Below are 18,310 nucleotides of genomic sequence, written 5' to 3' on the forward strand. Positions count from 1 at the left end.
TTTTCTGATATTGCTGGTCTGAAATCTATTAGTGGTCACGTGAGTTATGAAAGCTTATTTTGAAAAAAAAAAAGCAGAATACTCCACTCAACAAGAAAGGTAAAATTTGAATGCAGTCAAGTTTGTTAGACAAAGTGCTGCATCTCTTAGATTGCAATGCCATGCTCTCAAAACAAACATCAATAAAAATGCCCTGTGTGAGGATTGAACTCACGACCTTCAGATTATGAGACTGACGCGCTACCTACTGCGCTAACAAGGCTCCTGCCTTATTTACTTCATTTTTTAAATGGTGGGATTATTTTTGTTTAACAAAATAATGTCAGTGAAATGTTTTTTTTTATATTATATGAAACAGTGAAGGATGCAATCGACATCTTCCCATATGGTCTAGCGGTTAGGATTCCTGGTTTTCACCCAGGCGGCCCGGGTTCGACTCCCGGTATGGGAATACAACCTTATTGCTGTTTTAAGACAGATTCAAAAACAGAGGACCAAAAGATAATAATTGCAGCCAAGTGTTTCCTTCTGTCTGATTGGTACCTGATGTGGTCCCAATTGCACATGTGTGTTGCTTCTTCCAGTTATGACAATATTTATGCCATTATCATTTGTCTTTAACTGAAGACAGGTAAAATTTAAGATGTCCTGAATCTTTGTGAGAAATGGAATTGTGGCTCTTTGATTGCATTGCAAAGCTCTGAGGGAATAAAATCACAAAGAAGACTAGAACAATGCCTTGTGCTCCACTTTCTTCTGTATTGATTCCAATTCTGAGAAATAAATTATCACAATTCCCACTATTCTTGCTCTGAAATCATTCAGAAATAAACAAAAGATTGAGGGCACATGTCATCTTAGAAACAGAAAACTCCACCAATTCTTAGAGGAAAAATTTCCAAATGTTCTATCAATATTGTAAGTAACAGAATAGAGGCTTGGAGATTGCAATGTACCTCTATCAGGGCAAAAAGCATGAAACACAAAATAAAAAATTGTTGTAAATGTGATAAGTGATTTGAACACACCTTTGCCATTAATTAAGGTCTAAAATCCATTGGCGGTAAGATTTCTGAGGACAAAGTTTTGACTATGACCATGAAAAATGATTTCTATTAACTATTTTATATAAATAGGGTCCATCTTGGACAAATTATTTGATATCTTTTCTGATATTGCTGGTCTGAAATCTATTAGTGGTCACGTGAGTTATGAAAGCTTATTTTGAAAAAAAAAAAGCAGAATACTCCACTCAACAAGAAAGGTAAAATTTGAATGCAGTCAAGTTTGTTAGACAAAGTGCTGCATCTCTTAGATTGCAATGCCATGCTCTCAAAACAAACATCAATAAAAATGCCCTGTGTGAGGATTGAACTCACGACCTTCAGATTATGAGACTGACGCGCTACCTACTGCGCTAACAAGGCTCCTGCCTTATTTACTTCATTTTTTAAATGGTGGGATTATTTTTGTTTAACAAAATAATGTCAGTGAAATGTTTTTTTTTATATTATATGAAACAGTGAAGGACGCAATCGACATCTTCCCATATGGTCTAGCGGTTAGGATTCCTGGTTTTCACCCAGGCGGCCCGGGTTCAACTCCCGGTATGGGAATACAACCCTATTTCTGTTTTAAGACAGATTCAAAAACAGAGGACCAAAAGATAATAATTGCAGCCAAGTGTTTCCTTCTGTCTGATTGGTACCTGATGTGGTCCCAATTGCACATGTGTGTTGCTTCTTCCAGTTATGACAATATTTATGCCATTATCATTTGTCTTTAACTGAAGACAGGTAAAATTTAAGATGTCCTGAATCTTTGTGAGAAATGGAATTGTGGCTCTTTGATTGCATTGCAAAGCTCTGAGGGAATAAAATCACAAAGAAGACTAGAACAATGCCTTGTGCTCCACTTTCTTCTGTATTGATTCCAATTCTGAGAAATAAATTATCACAATTCCCACTATTCTTGCTCTGAAATCATTCAGAAATAAACAAAAGATTGAGGGCACATGTCATCTTAGAAACAGAAAACTCCACCAATTCTTAGAGGAAAAATTTCCAAATGTTCTATCAATATTGTAAGTAACAGAATAGAGGCTTGGAGATTGCAATGTACCTCTATCAGGGCAAAAAGCATGAAACACAAAATAAAAAATTGTTGTAAATGTGATAAGTGATTTGAACACACCTTTGCCATTAATTAAGGTCTAAAATCCATTGGCGGTAAGATTTCTGAGGACAAAGTTTTGACTATGACCATGAAAAATGATTTCTATTAACTATTTTATATAAATAGGGTCCATCTTGGACAAATTATTTGATATCTTTTCTGATATTGCTGGTCTGAAATCTATTAGTGGTCACGTGAGTTATGAAAGCTTATTTTGAAAAAAAAAAAACAGAATACTCCACTCAACAAGAAAGGTAAAATTTGAATGCAGTCAAGTTTGTTAGACAAAGTGCTGCATCTCTTATGGAGCGTACACACGGTCAGATTTGTCAGACTTGTCAGATTTGTCAGATGAACGACTGAACGACTAAACGATTTGAACGATTTGACCAAAGTTTTGAACGATTTGAACGATTTGAACGATTGAACGATTTTTGACTGCATTAAAATGAATGGAATCGTCCAAGTCTGACTGCAAACCCATCAGATGTCAGATATCGTTATCTGACAAACGGGAACGCGCATCGTTGATCGTCCATCGTTCAGGCATGTCAGATATGAACGATTTTCCTTCAGATATGAACGACTGAACGATTTTTAAATCGTTATCGTCCATATCTGAAGAAAAAATCTGATCGTGTGTATGCACCATTAGATTGCAATGCCATGCTCTCAAAACAAACATCAATAAAAATGCCCTGTGTGAGGATTGAACTCACGACCTTCAGATTATGAGACTGATGCGCTACCTACTGCGCTAACAAGGCTCCCGCCTTATTTACTTCATTTTTGACATGGTGGGATTATTTTTGTTTAACAAAATAATGTCAGTGAAATGTTTTTTTTTTATATTATATGAAACAGTGAAGGACGCAATCGACATCTTCCCATATGGTCTAGCGGTTAGGATTCCTGGTTTTCACCCAGGCGGCCCGGGTTCGACTCCCGGTATGGGAATACAACCTTATTGCTGTTTTAAGACAGATTCAAAAACAGAGGACCAAAAGATAATAATTGCAGCCAAGTGTTTCCTTCTGTCTGATTGGTACCTGATGTGGTCCCAATTGCACATGTGTGTTGCTTCTTCCAGTTATGACAATATTTATGCCATTATCATTTGTCTTTAACTGAAGACAGGTAAAATTTAAGATGTCCTGAATCTTTGTGAGAAATGGAATTGTGGCTCTTTGATTGCATTGCAAAGCTCTGAGGGAATAAAATCACAAAGAAGACTAGAACAATGCCTTGTGCTCCACTTTCTTCTGTATTGATTCCAATTCTGAGAAATAAATTATCACAATTCCCACTATTCTTGCTCTGAAATCATTCAGAAATAAACAAAAGATTGAGGGCACATGTCATCTTAGAAACAGAAAACTCCACCAATTCTTAGAGGAAAAATTTCCAAATGTTCTATCAATATTGTAAGTAACAGAATAGAGGCTTGGAGATTGCAATGTACCTCTATCAGGGCAAAAAGCATGAAACACAAAATAAAAAATTGTTGTAAATGTGATAAGTGATTTGAACACACCTTTGCCATTAATTAAGGTCTAAAATCCATTGGCGGTAAGATTTCTGAGGACAAAGTTTTGACTATGACCATGAAAAATGATTTCTATTAACTATTTTATATAAATAGGGTCCATCTTGGACAAATTATTTGATATCTTTTCTGATATTGCTGGTCTGAAATCTATTAGTGGTCACGTGAGTTATGAAAGCTTATTTTGAAAAAAAAAAAGCAGAATACTCCACTCAACAAGAAAGGTAAAATTTGAATGCAGTCAAGTTTGTTAGACAAAGTGCTGCATCTCTTAGATTGCAATGCCATGCTCTCAAAACAAACATCAATAAAAATGCCCTGTGTGAGGATTGAACTCACGACCTTCAGATTATGAGACTGACGCGCTACCTACTGCGCTAACAAGGCTCCTGCCTTATTTACTTCATTTTTTAAATGGTGGGATTATTTTTGTTTAACAAAATAATGTCAGTGAAATGTTTTTTTTTATATTATATGAAACAGTGAAGGATGCAATCGACATCTTCCCATATGGTCTAGCGGTTAGGATTCCTGGTTTTCACCCAGGCGGCCCGGGTTCGACTCCCGGTATGGGAATACAACCTTATTGCTGTTTTAAGACAGATTCAAAAACAGAGGACCAAAAGATAATAATTGCAGCCAAGTGTTTCCTTCTGTCTGATTGGTACCTGATGTGGTCCCAATTGCACATGTGTGTTGCTTCTTCCAGTTATGACAATATTTATGCCATTATCATTTGTCTTTAACTGAAGACAGGTAAAATTTAAGATGTCCTGAATCTTTGTGAGAAATGGAATTGTGGCTCTTTGATTGCATTGCAAAGCTCTGAGGGAATAAAATCACAAAGAAGACTAGAACAATGCCTTGTGCTCCACTTTCTTCTGTATTGATTCCAATTCTGAGAAATAAATTATCACAATTCCCACTATTCTTGCTCTGAAATCATTCAGAAATAAACAAAAGATTGAGGGCACATGTCATCTTAGAAACAGAAAACTCCACCAATTCTTAGAGGAAAAATTTCCAAATGTTCTATCAATATTGTAAGTAACAGAATAGAGGCTTGGAGATTGCAATGTACCTCTATCAGGGCAAAAAGCATGAAACACAAAATAAAAAATTGTTGTAAATGTGATAAGTGATTTGAACACACCTTTGCCATTAATTAAGGTCTAAAATCCATTGGCGGTAAGATTTCTGAGGACAAAGTTTTGACTATGACCATGAAAAATGATTTCTATTAACTATTTTATATAAATAGGGTCCATCTTGGACAAATTATTTGATATCTTTTCTGATATTGCTGGTCTGAAATCTATTAGTGGTCACGTGAGTTATGAAAGCTTATTTTGAAAAAAAAAAAGCAGAATACTCCACTCAACAAGAAAGGTAAAATTTGAATGCAGTCAAGTTTGTTAGACAAAGTGCTGCATCTCTTAGATTGCAATGCCATGCTCTCAAAACAAACATCAATAAAAATGCCCTGTGTGAGGATTGAACTCACGACCTTCAGATTATGAGACTGACGCGCTACCTACTGCGCTAACAAGGCTCCTGCCTTATTTACTTCATTTTTTAAATGGTGGGATTATTTTTGTTTAACAAAATAATGTCAGTGAAATGTTTTTTTTTATATTATATGAAACAGTGAAGGACGCAATCGACATCTTCCCATATGGTCTAGCGGTTAGGATTCCTGGTTTTCACCCAGGCGGCCCGGGTTCAACTCCCGGTATGGGAATACAACCCTATTTCTGTTTTAAGACAGATTCAAAAACAGAGGACCAAAAGATAATAATTGCAGCCAAGTGTTTCCTTCTGTCTGATTGGTACCTGATGTGGTCCCAATTGCACATGTGTGTTGCTTCTTCCAGTTATGACAATATTTATGCCATTATCATTTGTCTTTAACTGAAGACAGGTAAAATTTAAGATGTCCTGAATCTTTGTGAGAAATGGAATTGTGGCTCTTTGATTGCATTGCAAAGCTCTGAGGGAATAAAATCACAAAGAAGACTAGAACAATGCCTTGTGCTCCACTTTCTTCTGTATTGATTCCAATTCTGAGAAATAAATTATCACAATTCCCACTATTCTTGCTCTGAAATCATTCAGAAATAAACAAAAGATTGAGGGCACATGTCATCTTAGAAACAGAAAACTCCACCAATTCTTAGAGGAAAAATTTCCAAATGTTCTATCAATATTGTAAGTAACAGAATAGAGGCTTGGAGATTGCAATGTACCTCTATCAGGGCAAAAAGCATGAAACACAAAATAAAAAATTGTTGTAAATGTGATAAGTGATTTGAACACACCTTTGCCATTAATTAAGGTCTAAAATCCATTGGCGGTAAGATTTCTGAGGACAAAGTTTTGACTATGACCATGAAAAATGATTTCTATTAACTATTTTATATAAATAGGGTCCATCTTGGACAAATTATTTGATATCTTTTCTGATATTGCTGGTCTGAAATCTATTAGTGGTCACGTGAGTTATGAAAGCTTATTTTGAAAAAAAAAAAACAGAATACTCCACTCAACAAGAAAGGTAAAATTTGAATGCAGTCAAGTTTGTTAGACAAAGTGCTGCATCTCTTATGGAGCGTACACACGGTCAGATTTGTCAGACTTGTCAGATTTGTCAGATGAACGACTGAACGACTAAACGATTTGAACGATTTGACCAAAGTTTTGAACGATTTGAACGATTTGAACGATTGAACGATTTTTGACTGCATTAAAATGAATGGAATCGTCCAAGTCTGACTGCAAACCCATCAGATGTCAGATATCGTTATCTGACAAACGGGAACGCGCATCGTTGATCGTCCATCGTTCAGGCATGTCAGATATGAACGATTTTCCTTCAGATATGAACGACTGAACGATTTTTAAATCGTTATCGTCCATATCTGAAGAAAAAATCTGATCGTGTGTATGCACCATTAGATTGCAATGCCATGCTCTCAAAACAAACATCAATAAAAATGCCCTGTGTGAGGATTGAACTCACGACCTTCAGATTATGAGACTGATGCGCTACCTACTGCGCTAACAAGGCTCCCGCCTTATTTACTTCATTTTTGACATGGTGGGATTATTTTTGTTTAACAAAATAATGTCAGTGAAATGTTTTTTTTTTATATTATATGAAACAGTGAAGGACGCAATCGACATCTTCCCATATGGTCTAGCGGTTAGGATTCCTGGTTTTCACCCAGGCGGCCCGGGTTCGACTCCCGGTATGGGAATACAACCTTATTGCTGTTTTAAGACAGATTCAAAAACAGAGGACCAAAAGATAATAATTGCAGCCAAGTGTTTCCTTCTGTCTGATTGGTACCTGATGTGGTCCCAATTGCACATGTGTGTTGCTTCTTCCAGTTATGACAATATTTATGCCATTATCATTTGTCTTTAACTGAAGACAGGTAAAATTTAAGATGTCCTGAATCTTTGTGAGAAATGGAATTGTGGCTCTTTGATTGCATTGCAAAGCTCTGAGGGAATAAAATCACAAAGAAGACTAGAACAATGCCTTGTGCTCCACTTTCTTCTGTATTGATTCCAATTCTGAGAAATAAATTATCACAATTCCCACTATTCTTGCTCTGAAATCATTCAGAAATAAACAAAAGATTGAGGGCACATGTCATCTTAGAAACAGAAAACTCCACCAATTCTTAGAGGAAAAATTTCCAAATGTTCTATCAATATTGTAAGTAACAGAATAGAGGCTTGGAGATTGCAATGTACCTCTATCAGGGCAAAAAGCATGAAACACAAAATAAAAAATTGTTGTAAATGTGATAAGTGATTTGAACACACCTTTGCCATTAATTAAGGTCTAAAATCCATTGGCGGTAAGATTTCTGAGGACAAAGTTTTGACTATGACCATGAAAAATGATTTCTATTAACTATTTTATATAAATAGGGTCCATCTTGGACAAATTATTTGATATCTTTTCTGATATTGCTGGTCTGAAATCTATTAGTGGTCACGTGAGTTATGAAAGCTTATTTTGAAAAAAAAAAAGCAGAATACTCCACTCAACAAGAAAGGTAAAATTTGAATGCAGTCAAGTTTGTTAGACAAAGTGCTGCATCTCTTAGATTGCAATGCCATGCTCTCAAAACAAACATCAATAAAAATGCCCTGTGTGAGGATTGAACTCACGACCTTCAGATTATGAGACTGACGCGCTACCTACTGCGCTAACAAGGCTCCTGCCTTATTTACTTCATTTTTGAAATGGTGGGATTATTTTTGTTTAACAAAATAATGTCAGTGAAATGTTTTTTTTTATATTATATGAAACAGTGAAGGACGCAATCGACATCTTCCCATATGGTCTAGCGGTTAGGATTCCTGGTTTTCACCCAGGCGGCCCGGGTTCAACTCCCGGTATGGGAATACAACCCTATTTCTGTTTTAAGACAGATTCAAAAACAGAGGACCAAAAGATAATAATTGCAGCCAAGTGTTTCCTTCTGTCTGATTGGTACCTGATGTGGTCCCAATTGCACATGTGTGTTGCTTCTTCCAGTTATGACAATATTTATGCCATTATCATTTGTCTTTAACTGAAGACAGGTAAAATTTAAGATGTCCTGAATCTTTGTGAGAAATGGAATTGTGGCTCTTTGATTGCATTGCAAAGCTCTGAGGGAATAAAATCACAAAGAAGACTAGAACAATGCCTTGTGCTCCACTTTCTTCTGTATTGATTCCAATTCTGAGAAATAAATTATCACAATTCCCACTATTCTTGCTCTGAAATCATTCAGAAATAAACAAAAGATTGAGGGCACATGTCATCTTAGAAACAGAAAACTCCACCAATTCTTAGAGGAAAAATTTCCAAATGTTCTATCAATATTGTAAGTAACAGAATAGAGGCTTGGAGATTGCAATGTACCTCTATCAGGGCAAAAAGCATGAAACACAAAATAAAAAATTGTTGTAAATGTGATAAGTGATTTGAACACACCTTTGCCATTAATTAAGGTCTAAAATCCATTGGCGGTAAGATTTCTGAGGACAAAGTTTTGACTATGACCATGAAAAATGATTTCTATTAACTATTTTATATAAATAGGGTCCATCTTGGACAAATTATTTGATATCTTTTCTGATATTGCTGGTCTGAAATCTATTAGTGGTCACGTGAGTTATGAAAGCTTATTTTGAAAAAAAAAAAACAGAATACTCCACTCAACAAGAAAGGTAAAATTTGAATGCAGTCAAGTTTGTTAGACAAAGTGCTGCATCTCTTATGGAGCGTACACACGGTCAGATTTGTCAGACTTGTCAGATTTGTCAGATGAACGACTGAACGACTAAACGATTTGAACGATTTGACCAAAGTTTTGAACGATTTGAACGATTTGAACGATTGAACGATTTTTGACTGCATTAAAATGAATGGAATCGTCCAAGTCTGACTGCAAACCCATCAGATGTCAGATATCGTTATCTGACAAACGGGAACGCGCATCGTTGATCGTCCATCGTTCAGGCATGTCAGATATGAACGATTTTCCTTCAGATATGAACGACTGAACGATTTTTAAATCGTTATCGTCCATATCTGAAGAAAAAATCTGATCGTGTGTATGCACCATTAGATTGCAATGCCATGCTCTCAAAACAAACATCAATAAAAATGCCCTGTGTGAGGATTGAACTCACGACCTTCAGATTATGAGACTGATGCGCTACCTACTGCGCTAACAAGGCTCCCGCCTTATTTACTTCATTTTTGACATGGTGGGATTATTTTTGTTTAACAAAATAATGTCAGTGAAATGTTTTTTTTTTATATTATATGAAACAGTGAAGGACGCAATCGACATCTTCCCATATGGTCTAGCGGTTAGGATTCCTGGTTTTCACCCAGGCGGCCCGGGTTCGACTCCCGGTATGGGAATACAACCTTATTGCTGTTTTAAGACAGATTCAAAAACAGAGGACCAAAAGATAATAATTGCAGCCAAGTGTTTCCTTCTGTCTGATTGGTACCTGATGTGGTCCCAATTGCACATGTGTGTTGCTTCTTCCAGTTATGACAATATTTATGCCATTATCATTTGTCTTTAACTGAAGACAGGTAAAATTTAAGATGTCCTGAATCTTTGTGAGAAATGGAATTGTGGCTCTTTGATTGCATTGCAAAGCTCTGAGGGAATAAAATCACAAAGAAGACTAGAACAATGCCTTGTGCTCCACTTTCTTCTGTATTGATTCCAATTCTGAGAAATAAATTATCACAATTCCCACTATTCTTGCTCTGAAATCATTCAGAAATAAACAAAAGATTGAGGGCACATGTCATCTTAGAAACAGAAAACTCCACCAATTCTTAGAGGAAAAATTTCCAAATGTTCTATCAATATTGTAAGTAACAGAATAGAGGCTTGGAGATTGCAATGTACCTCTATCAGGGCAAAAAGCATGAAACACAAAATAAAAAATTGTTGTAAATGTGATAAGTGATTTGAACACACCTTTGCCATTAATTAAGGTCTAAAATCCATTGGCGGTAAGATTTCTGAGGACAAAGTTTTGACTATGACCATGAAAAATGATTTCTATTAACTATTTTATATAAATAGGGTCCATCTTGGACAAATTATTTGATATCTTTTCTGATATTGCTGGTCTGAAATCTATTAGTGGTCACGTGAGTTATGAAAGCTTATTTTGAAAAAAAAAAAACAGAATACTCCACTCAACAAGAAAGGTAAAATTTGAATGCAGTCAAGTTTGTTAGACAAAGTGCTGCATCTCTTATGGAGCGTACACACGGTCAGATTTGTCAGACTTGTCAGATTTGTCAGATGAACGACTGAACGACTAAACGATTTGAACGATTTGACCAAAGTTTTGAACGATTTGAACGATTTGAACGATTGAACGATTTTTGACTGCATTAAAATGAATGGAATCGTCCAAGTCTGACTGCAAACCCATCAGATGTCAGATATCGTTATCTGACAAACGGGAACGCGCATCGTTGATCGTCCATCGTTCAGGCATGTCAGATATGAACGATTTTCCTTCAGATATGAACGACTGAACGATTTTTAAATCGTTATCGTCCATATCTGAAGAAAAAATCTGATCGTGTGTATGCACCATTAGATTGCAATGCCATGCTCTCAAAACAAACATCAATAAAAATGCCCTGTGTGAGGATTGAACTCACGACCTTCAGATTATGAGACTGACGCGCTACCTACTGCGCTAACAAGGCTCCCGCCTTATTTACTTCATTTTTGACATGGTGGGATTATTTTTGTTTAACAAAATAATGTCAGTGAAATGTTTTTTTTTTATATTATATGAAACAGTGAAGGACGCAATCGACATCTTCCCATATGGTCTAGCGGTTAGGATTCCTGGTTTTCACCCAGGCGGCCCGGGTTCGACTCCCGGTATGGGAATACAACCTTATTGCTGTTTTAAGACAGATTCAAAAACAGAGGACCAAAAGATAATAATTGCAGCCAAGTGTTTCCTTCTGTCTGATTGGTACCTGATGTGGTCCCAATTGCACATGTGTGTTGCTTCTTCCAGTTATGACAATATTTATGCCATTATCATTTGTCTTTAACTGAAGACAGGTAAAATTTAAGATGTCCTGAATCTTTGTGAGAAATGGAATTGTGGCTCTTTGATTGCATTGCAAAGCTCTGAGGGAATAAAATCACAAAGAAGACTAGAACAATGCCTTGTGCTCCACTTTCTTCTGTATTGATTCCAATTCTGAGAAATAAATTATCACAATTCCCACTATTCTTGCTCTGAAATCATTCAGAAATAAACAAAAGATTGAGGGCACATGTCATCTTAGAAACAGAAAACTCCACCAATTCTTAGAGGAAAAATTTCCAAATGTTCTATCAATATTGTAAGTAACAGAATAGAGGCTTGGAGATTGCAATGTACCTCTATCAGGGCAAAAAGCATGAAACACAAAATAAAAAATTGTTGTAAATGTGATAAGTGATTTGAACACACCTTTGCCATTAATTAAGGTCTAAAATCCATTGGCGGTAAGATTTCTGAGGACAAAGTTTTGACTATGACCATGAAAAATGATTTCTATTAACTATTTTATATAAATAGGGTCCATCTTGGACAAATTATTTGATATCTTTTCTGATATTGCTGGTCTGAAATCTATTAGTGGTCACGTGAGTTATGAAAGCTTATTTTGAAAAAAAAAAAACAGAATACTCCACTCAACAAGAAAGGTAAAATTTGAATGCAGTCAAGTTTGTTAGACAAAGTGCTGCATCTCTTATGGAGCGTACACACGGTCAGATTTGTCAGACTTGTCAGATTTGTCAGATGAACGACTGAACGACTAAACGATTTGAACGATTTGACCAAAGTTTTGAACGATTTGAACGATTTGAACGATTGAACGATTTTTGACTGCATTAAAATGAATGGAATCGTCCAAGTCTGACTGCAAACCCATCAGATGTCAGATATCGTTATCTGACAAACGGGAACGCGCATCGTTGATCGTCCATCGTTCAGGCATGTCAGATATGAACGATTTTCCTTCAGATATGAACGACTGAACGATTTTTAAATCGTTATCGTCCATATCTGAAGAAAAAATCTGATCGTGTGTATGCACCATTAGATTGCAATGCCATGCTCTCAAAACAAACATCAATAAAAATGCCCTGTGTGAGGATTGAACTCACGACCTTCAGATTATGAGACTGATGCGCTACCTACTGCGCTAACAAGGCTCCCGCCTTATTTACTTCATTTTTGACATGGTGGGATTATTTTTGTTTAACAAAATAATGTCAGTGAAATGTTTTTTTTTTATATTATATGAAACAGTGAAGGACGCAATCGACATCTTCCCATATGGTCTAGCGGTTAGGATTCCTGGTTTTCACCCAGGCGGCCCGGGTTCGACTCCCGGTATGGGAATACAACCTTATTGCTGTTTTAAGACAGATTCAAAAACAGAGGACCAAAAGATAATAATTGCAGCCAAGTGTTTCCTTCTGTCTGATTGGTACCTGATGTGGTCCCAATTGCACATGTGTGTTGCTTCTTCCAGTTATGACAATATTTATGCCATTATCATTTGTCTTTAACTGAAGACAGGTAAAATTTAAGATGTCCTGAATCTTTGTGAGAAATGGAATTGTGGCTCTTTGATTGCATTGCAAAGCTCTGAGGGAATAAAATCACAAAGAAGACTAGAACAATGCCTTGTGCTCCACTTTCTTCTGTATTGATTCCAATTCTGAGAAATAAATTATCACAATTCCCACTATTCTTGCTCTGAAATCATTCAGAAATAAACAAAAGATTGAGGGCACATGTCATCTTAGAAACAGAAAACTCCACCAATTCTTAGAGGAAAAATTTCCAAATGTTCTATCAATATTGTAAGTAACAGAATAGAGGCTTGGAGATTGCAATGTACCTCTATCAGGGCAAAAAGCATGAAACACAAAATAAAAAATTGTTGTAAATGTGATAAGTGATTTGAACACACCTTTGCCATTAATTAAGGTCTAAAATCCATTGGCGGTAAGATTTCTGAGGACAAAGTTTTGACTATGACCATGAAAAATGATTTCTATTAACTATTTTATATAAATAGGGTCCATCTTGGACAAATTATTTGATATCTTTTCTGATATTGCTGGTCTGAAATCTATTAGTGGTCACGTGAGTTATGAAAGCTTATTTTGAAAAAAAAAAAGCAGAATACTCCACTCAACAAGAAAGGTAAAATTTGAATGCAGTCAAGTTTGTTAGACAAAGTGCTGCATCTCTTAGATTGCAATGCCATGCTCTCAAAACAAACATCAATAAAAATGCCCTGTGTGAGGATTGAACTCACGACCTTCAGATTATGAGACTGACGCGCTACCTACTGCGCTAACAAGGCTCCTGCCTTATTTACTTCATTTTTGAAATGGTGGGATTATTTTTGTTTAACAAAATAATGTCAGTGAAATGTTTTTTTTTATATTATATGAAACAGTGAAGGACGCAATCGACATCTTCCCATATGGTCTAGCGGTTAGGATTCCTGGTTTTCACCCAGGCGGCCCGGGTTCAACTCCCGGTATGGGAATACAACCCTATTTCTGTTTTAAGACAGATTCAAAAACAGAGGACCAAAAGATAATAATTGCAGCCAAGTGTTTCCTTCTGTCTGATTGGTACCTGATGTGGTCCCAATTGCACATGTGTGTTGCTTCTTCCAGTTATGACAATATTTATGCCATTATCATTTGTCTTTAACTGAAGACAGGTAAAATTTAAGATGTCCTGAATCTTTGTGAGAAATGGAATTGTGGCTCTTTGATTGCATTGCAAAGCTCTGAGGGAATAAAATCACAAAGAAGACTAGAACAATGCCTTGTGCTCCACTTTCTTCTGTATTGATTCCAATTCTGAGAAATAAATTATCACAATTCCCACTATTCTTGCTCTGAAATCATTCAGAAATAAACAAAAGATTGAGGGCACATGTCATCTTAGAAACAGAAAACTCCACCAATTCTTAGAGGAAAAATTTCCAAATGTTCTATCAATATTGTAAGTAACAGAATAGAGGCTTGGAGATTGCAATGTACCTCTATCAGGGCAAAAAGCATGAAACACAAAATAAAAAATTGTTGTAAATGTGATAAGTGATTTGAACACACCTTTGCCATTAATTAAGGTCTAAAATCCATTGGCGGTAAGATTTCTGAGGACAAAGTTTTGACTATGACCATGAAAAATGATTTCTATTAACTATTTTATATAAATAGGGTCCATCTTGGACAAATTATTTGATATCTTTTCTGATATTGCTGGTCTGAAATCTATTAGTGGTCACGTGAGTTATGAAAGCTTATTTTGAAAAAAAAAAAACAGAATACTCCACTCAACAAGAAAGGTAAAATTTGAATGCAGTCAAGTTTGTTAGACAAAGTGCTGCATCTCTTATGGAGCGTACACACGGTCAGATTTGTCAGACTTGTCAGATTTGTCAGATGAACGACTGAACGACTAAACGATTTGAACGATTTGACCAAAGTTTTGAACGATTTGAACGATTTGAACGATTGAACGATTTTTGACTGCATTAAAATGAATGGAATCGTCCAAGTCTGACTGCAAACCCATCAGATGTCAGATATCGTTATCTGACAAACGGGAACGCGCATCGTTGATCGTCCATCGTTCAGGCATGTCAGATATGAACGATTTTCCTTCAGATATGAACGACTGAACGATTTTTAAATCGTTATCGTCCATATCTGAAGAAAAAATCTGATCGTGTGTATGCACCATTAGATTGCAATGCCATGCTCTCAAAACAAACATCAATAAAAATGCCCTGTGTGAGGATTGAACTCACGACCTTCAGATTATGAGACTGATGCGCTACCTACTGCGCTAACAAGGCTCCCGCCTTATTTACTTCATTTTTGACATGGTGGGATTATTTTTGTTTAACAAAATAATGTCAGTGAAATGTTTTTTTTTTATATTATATGAAACAGTGAAGGACGCAATCGACATCTTCCCATATGGTCTAGCGGTTAGGATTCCTGGTTTTCACCCAGGCGGCCCGGGTTCGACTCCCGGTATGGGAATACAACCTTATTGCTGTTTTAAGACAGATTCAAAAACAGAGGACCAAAAGATAATAATTGCAGCCAAGTGTTTCCTTCTGTCTGATTGGTACCTGATGTGGTCCCAATTGCACATGTGTGTTGCTTCTTCCAGTTATGACAATATTTATGCCATTATCATTTGTCTTTAACTGAAGACAGGTAAAATTTAAGATGTCCTGAATCTTTGTGAGAAATGGAATTGTGGCTCTTTGATTGCATTGCAAAGCTCTGAGGGAATAAAATCACAAAGAAGACTAGAACAATGCCTTGTGCTCCACTTTCTTCTGTATTGATTCCAATTCTGAGAAATAAATTATCACAATTCCCACTATTCTTGCTCTGAAATCATTCAGAAATAAACAAAAGATTGAGGGCACATGTCATCTTAGAAACAGAAAACTCCACCAATTCTTAGAGGAAAAATTTCCAAATGTTCTATCAATATTGTAAGTAACAGAATAGAGGCTTGGAGATTGCAATGTACCTCTATCAGGGCAAAAAGCATGAAACACAAAATAAAAAATTGTTGTAAATGTGATAAGTGATTTGAACACACCTTTGCCATTAATTAAGGTCTAAAATCCATTGGCGGTAAGATTTCTGAGGACAAAGTTTTGACTATGACCATGAAAAATGATTTCTATTAACTATTTTATATAAATAGGGTCCATCTTGGACAAATTATTTGATATCTTTTCTGATATTGCTGGTCTGAAATCTATTAGTGGTCACGTGAGTTATGAAAGCTTATTTTGAAAAAAAAAAAACAGAATACTCCACTCAACAAGAAAGGTAAAATTTGAATGCAGTCAAGTTTGTTAGACAAAGTGCTGCATCTCTTATGGAGCGTACACACGGTCAGATTTGTCAGACTTGTCAGATTTGTCAGATGAACGACTGAACGACTAAACGATTTGAACGATTTGACCAAAGTTTTGAACGATTTGAACGATTTGAACGATTGAACGATTTTTGACTGCATTAAAATGAATGGAATCGTCCAAGTCTGACTGCAAACCCATCAGATGTCAGATATCGTTATCTGACAAACGGGAACGCGCATCGTTGATCGTCCATCGTTCAGGCATGTCAGATATGAACGATTTTCCTTCAGATATGAACGACTGAACGATTTTTAAATCGTTATCGTCCATATCTGAAGAAAAAATCTGATCGTGTGTATGCACCATTAGATTGCAATGCCATGCTCTCAAAACAAACATCAATAAAAAATGCCCTGTGTGAGGATTGAACTCACGACCTTCAGATTATGAGACTGACGCGCTACCTACTGCGCTAACAAGGCTCCCGCCTTATTTACTTCATTTTTGAAATGGTGGGATTATTTTTGTTTAACAAAATAATGTCAGTGAAATGTTTTTTTTTTATATTATATGAAACAGTGAAGGACGCAATCGACATCTTCCCATATGGTCTAGCGGTTAGGATTCCTGGTTTTCACCCAGGCGGCCCGGGTTCGACTCCCGGTATGGGAATACAACCTTATTGCTGTTTTAAGACAGATTCAAAAACAGAGGACCAAAAGATAATAATTGCAGCCAAGTGTTTCCTTCTGTCTGATTGGTACCTGATGTGGTCCCAATTGCACATGTGTGTTGCTTCTTCCAGTTATGACAATATTTATGCCATTATCATTTGTCTTTAACTGAAGACAGGTAAAATTTAAGATGTCCTGAATCTTTGTGAGAAATGGAATTGTGGCTCTTTGATTGCATTGCAAAGCTCTGAGGGAATAAAATCACAAAGAAGACTAGAACAATGCCTTGTGCTCCACTTTCTTCTGTATTGATTCCAATTCTGAGAAATAAATTATCACAATTCCCACTATTCTTGCTCTGAAATCATTCAGAAATAAACAAAAGATTGAGGGCACATGTCATCTTAGAAACAGAAAACTCCACCAATTCTTAGAGGAAAAATTTCCAAATGTTCTATCAATATTGTAAGTAACAGAATAGAGGCTTGGAGATTGCAATGTACCTCTATCAGGGCAAAAAGCATGAAACACAAAATAAAAAATTGTTGTAAATGTGATAAGTGATTTGAACACACCTTTGCCATTAATTAAGGTCTAAAATCCATTGGCGGTAAGATTTCTGAGGACAAAGTTTTGACTATGACCATGAAAAATGATTTCTATTAACTATTTTATATAAATAGGGTCCATCTTGGGCAAATTATTTGATATCTTTTCTGATATTGCTGGTCTGAAATCTATTAGTGGTCACGTGAGTTATGAAAGCTTATTTTGAAAAAAAAAAAACAGAATACTCCACTCAACAAGAAAGGTAAAATTTGAATGCAGTCAAGTTTGTTAGACAAAGTGCTGCATCTCTTATGGAGCGTACACACGGTCAGATTTGTCAGACTTGTCAGATTTGTCAGATGAACGACTGAACGACTAAACGATTTGAACGATTTGACCAAAGTTTTGAACGATTTGAACGATTTGAACGATTGAACGATTTTTGACTGCATTAAAATGAATGGAATCGTCCAAGTCTGACTGCAAACCCATCAGATGTCAGATATCGTTATCTGACAAACGGGAACGCGCATCGTTGATCGTCCATCGTTCAGGCATGTCAGATATGAACGATTTTCCTTCAGATATGAACGACTGAACGATTTTTAAATCGTTATCGTCCATATCTGAAGAAAAAATCTGATCGTGTGTATGCACCATTAGATTGCAATGCCATGCTCTCAAAACAAACATCAATAAAAATGCCCTGTGTGAGGATTGAACTCACGACCTTCAGATTATGAGACTGACGCGCTACCTACTGCGCTAACAAGGCTCCTGCCTTATTTACTTCATTTTTGAAATGGTGGGATTATTTTTGTTTAACAAAATAATGTCAGTGAAATGTTTTTTTTTATATTATATGAAACA

The 18,310-nt window shown here is 36.2% G+C and overlaps 27 non-coding genes across 27 annotated transcripts; 13 read left to right on the plus strand and 14 right to left on the minus strand.

The window, feature by feature from the left end:
- Positions 1–189: 189 nt before the first annotated feature.
- On the minus strand, positions 190–262 carry TRNAM-CAU (transfer RNA methionine (anticodon CAU)). Its single transcript has one exon. It is a non-coding gene; the product is annotated as a tRNA-Met (tRNA).
- A 117-nt stretch (positions 263–379) lies between these two features.
- Positions 380–451, plus strand: TRNAE-UUC (transfer RNA glutamic acid (anticodon UUC)). The gene has a single exon. It is a non-coding gene; the product is annotated as a tRNA-Glu (tRNA).
- A 903-nt stretch (positions 452–1,354) lies between these two features.
- On the minus strand, positions 1,355–1,427 carry TRNAM-CAU (transfer RNA methionine (anticodon CAU)). The gene has a single exon. It is a non-coding gene; the product is annotated as a tRNA-Met (tRNA).
- A 117-nt stretch (positions 1,428–1,544) lies between these two features.
- On the plus strand, positions 1,545–1,616 carry TRNAE-UUC (transfer RNA glutamic acid (anticodon UUC)). The gene has a single exon. It is a non-coding gene; the product is annotated as a tRNA-Glu (tRNA).
- A 1,253-nt stretch (positions 1,617–2,869) lies between these two features.
- TRNAM-CAU (transfer RNA methionine (anticodon CAU)) lies at positions 2,870–2,942 on the minus strand. Its single transcript has one exon. It is a non-coding gene; the product is annotated as a tRNA-Met (tRNA).
- Positions 2,943–3,060: 118 nt separating this feature from the next.
- Positions 3,061–3,132, plus strand: TRNAE-UUC (transfer RNA glutamic acid (anticodon UUC)). Its single transcript has one exon. It is a non-coding gene; the product is annotated as a tRNA-Glu (tRNA).
- Positions 3,133–4,035: 903 nt separating this feature from the next.
- On the minus strand, positions 4,036–4,108 carry TRNAM-CAU (transfer RNA methionine (anticodon CAU)). The gene has a single exon. It is a non-coding gene; the product is annotated as a tRNA-Met (tRNA).
- A 117-nt stretch (positions 4,109–4,225) lies between these two features.
- Positions 4,226–4,297, plus strand: TRNAE-UUC (transfer RNA glutamic acid (anticodon UUC)). The gene has a single exon. It is a non-coding gene; the product is annotated as a tRNA-Glu (tRNA).
- Positions 4,298–5,200: 903 nt separating this feature from the next.
- TRNAM-CAU (transfer RNA methionine (anticodon CAU)) lies at positions 5,201–5,273 on the minus strand. Its single transcript has one exon. It is a non-coding gene; the product is annotated as a tRNA-Met (tRNA).
- A 117-nt stretch (positions 5,274–5,390) lies between these two features.
- On the plus strand, positions 5,391–5,462 carry TRNAE-UUC (transfer RNA glutamic acid (anticodon UUC)). Its single transcript has one exon. It is a non-coding gene; the product is annotated as a tRNA-Glu (tRNA).
- Positions 5,463–6,715: 1,253 nt separating this feature from the next.
- Positions 6,716–6,788, minus strand: TRNAM-CAU (transfer RNA methionine (anticodon CAU)). The gene has a single exon. It is a non-coding gene; the product is annotated as a tRNA-Met (tRNA).
- A 118-nt stretch (positions 6,789–6,906) lies between these two features.
- TRNAE-UUC (transfer RNA glutamic acid (anticodon UUC)) lies at positions 6,907–6,978 on the plus strand. The gene has a single exon. It is a non-coding gene; the product is annotated as a tRNA-Glu (tRNA).
- A 903-nt stretch (positions 6,979–7,881) lies between these two features.
- On the minus strand, positions 7,882–7,954 carry TRNAM-CAU (transfer RNA methionine (anticodon CAU)). The gene has a single exon. It is a non-coding gene; the product is annotated as a tRNA-Met (tRNA).
- Positions 7,955–8,071: 117 nt separating this feature from the next.
- On the plus strand, positions 8,072–8,143 carry TRNAE-UUC (transfer RNA glutamic acid (anticodon UUC)). The gene has a single exon. It is a non-coding gene; the product is annotated as a tRNA-Glu (tRNA).
- A 1,253-nt stretch (positions 8,144–9,396) lies between these two features.
- TRNAM-CAU (transfer RNA methionine (anticodon CAU)) lies at positions 9,397–9,469 on the minus strand. The gene has a single exon. It is a non-coding gene; the product is annotated as a tRNA-Met (tRNA).
- A 118-nt stretch (positions 9,470–9,587) lies between these two features.
- Positions 9,588–9,659, plus strand: TRNAE-UUC (transfer RNA glutamic acid (anticodon UUC)). Its single transcript has one exon. It is a non-coding gene; the product is annotated as a tRNA-Glu (tRNA).
- A 1,253-nt stretch (positions 9,660–10,912) lies between these two features.
- TRNAM-CAU (transfer RNA methionine (anticodon CAU)) lies at positions 10,913–10,985 on the minus strand. Its single transcript has one exon. It is a non-coding gene; the product is annotated as a tRNA-Met (tRNA).
- A 118-nt stretch (positions 10,986–11,103) lies between these two features.
- Positions 11,104–11,175, plus strand: TRNAE-UUC (transfer RNA glutamic acid (anticodon UUC)). The gene has a single exon. It is a non-coding gene; the product is annotated as a tRNA-Glu (tRNA).
- Positions 11,176–12,428: 1,253 nt separating this feature from the next.
- On the minus strand, positions 12,429–12,501 carry TRNAM-CAU (transfer RNA methionine (anticodon CAU)). Its single transcript has one exon. It is a non-coding gene; the product is annotated as a tRNA-Met (tRNA).
- Positions 12,502–12,619: 118 nt separating this feature from the next.
- On the plus strand, positions 12,620–12,691 carry TRNAE-UUC (transfer RNA glutamic acid (anticodon UUC)). Its single transcript has one exon. It is a non-coding gene; the product is annotated as a tRNA-Glu (tRNA).
- Positions 12,692–13,594: 903 nt separating this feature from the next.
- TRNAM-CAU (transfer RNA methionine (anticodon CAU)) lies at positions 13,595–13,667 on the minus strand. Its single transcript has one exon. It is a non-coding gene; the product is annotated as a tRNA-Met (tRNA).
- A 117-nt stretch (positions 13,668–13,784) lies between these two features.
- On the plus strand, positions 13,785–13,856 carry TRNAE-UUC (transfer RNA glutamic acid (anticodon UUC)). The gene has a single exon. It is a non-coding gene; the product is annotated as a tRNA-Glu (tRNA).
- A 1,253-nt stretch (positions 13,857–15,109) lies between these two features.
- On the minus strand, positions 15,110–15,182 carry TRNAM-CAU (transfer RNA methionine (anticodon CAU)). The gene has a single exon. It is a non-coding gene; the product is annotated as a tRNA-Met (tRNA).
- Positions 15,183–15,300: 118 nt separating this feature from the next.
- TRNAE-UUC (transfer RNA glutamic acid (anticodon UUC)) lies at positions 15,301–15,372 on the plus strand. Its single transcript has one exon. It is a non-coding gene; the product is annotated as a tRNA-Glu (tRNA).
- Positions 15,373–16,626: 1,254 nt separating this feature from the next.
- TRNAM-CAU (transfer RNA methionine (anticodon CAU)) lies at positions 16,627–16,699 on the minus strand. The gene has a single exon. It is a non-coding gene; the product is annotated as a tRNA-Met (tRNA).
- Positions 16,700–16,817: 118 nt separating this feature from the next.
- TRNAE-UUC (transfer RNA glutamic acid (anticodon UUC)) lies at positions 16,818–16,889 on the plus strand. The gene has a single exon. It is a non-coding gene; the product is annotated as a tRNA-Glu (tRNA).
- Positions 16,890–18,142: 1,253 nt separating this feature from the next.
- TRNAM-CAU (transfer RNA methionine (anticodon CAU)) lies at positions 18,143–18,215 on the minus strand. Its single transcript has one exon. It is a non-coding gene; the product is annotated as a tRNA-Met (tRNA).
- Positions 18,216–18,310: the final 95 nt, after the last annotated feature.

Source organism: Taudactylus pleione, unplaced genomic scaffold (assembly GCF_031769625.1).
Source record: "Taudactylus pleione unplaced genomic scaffold, aTauple2 ptg000248l, whole genome shotgun sequence".
NCBI classification, from domain to species: domain Eukaryota; kingdom Metazoa; phylum Chordata; class Amphibia; order Anura; family Myobatrachidae; genus Taudactylus; species Taudactylus pleione.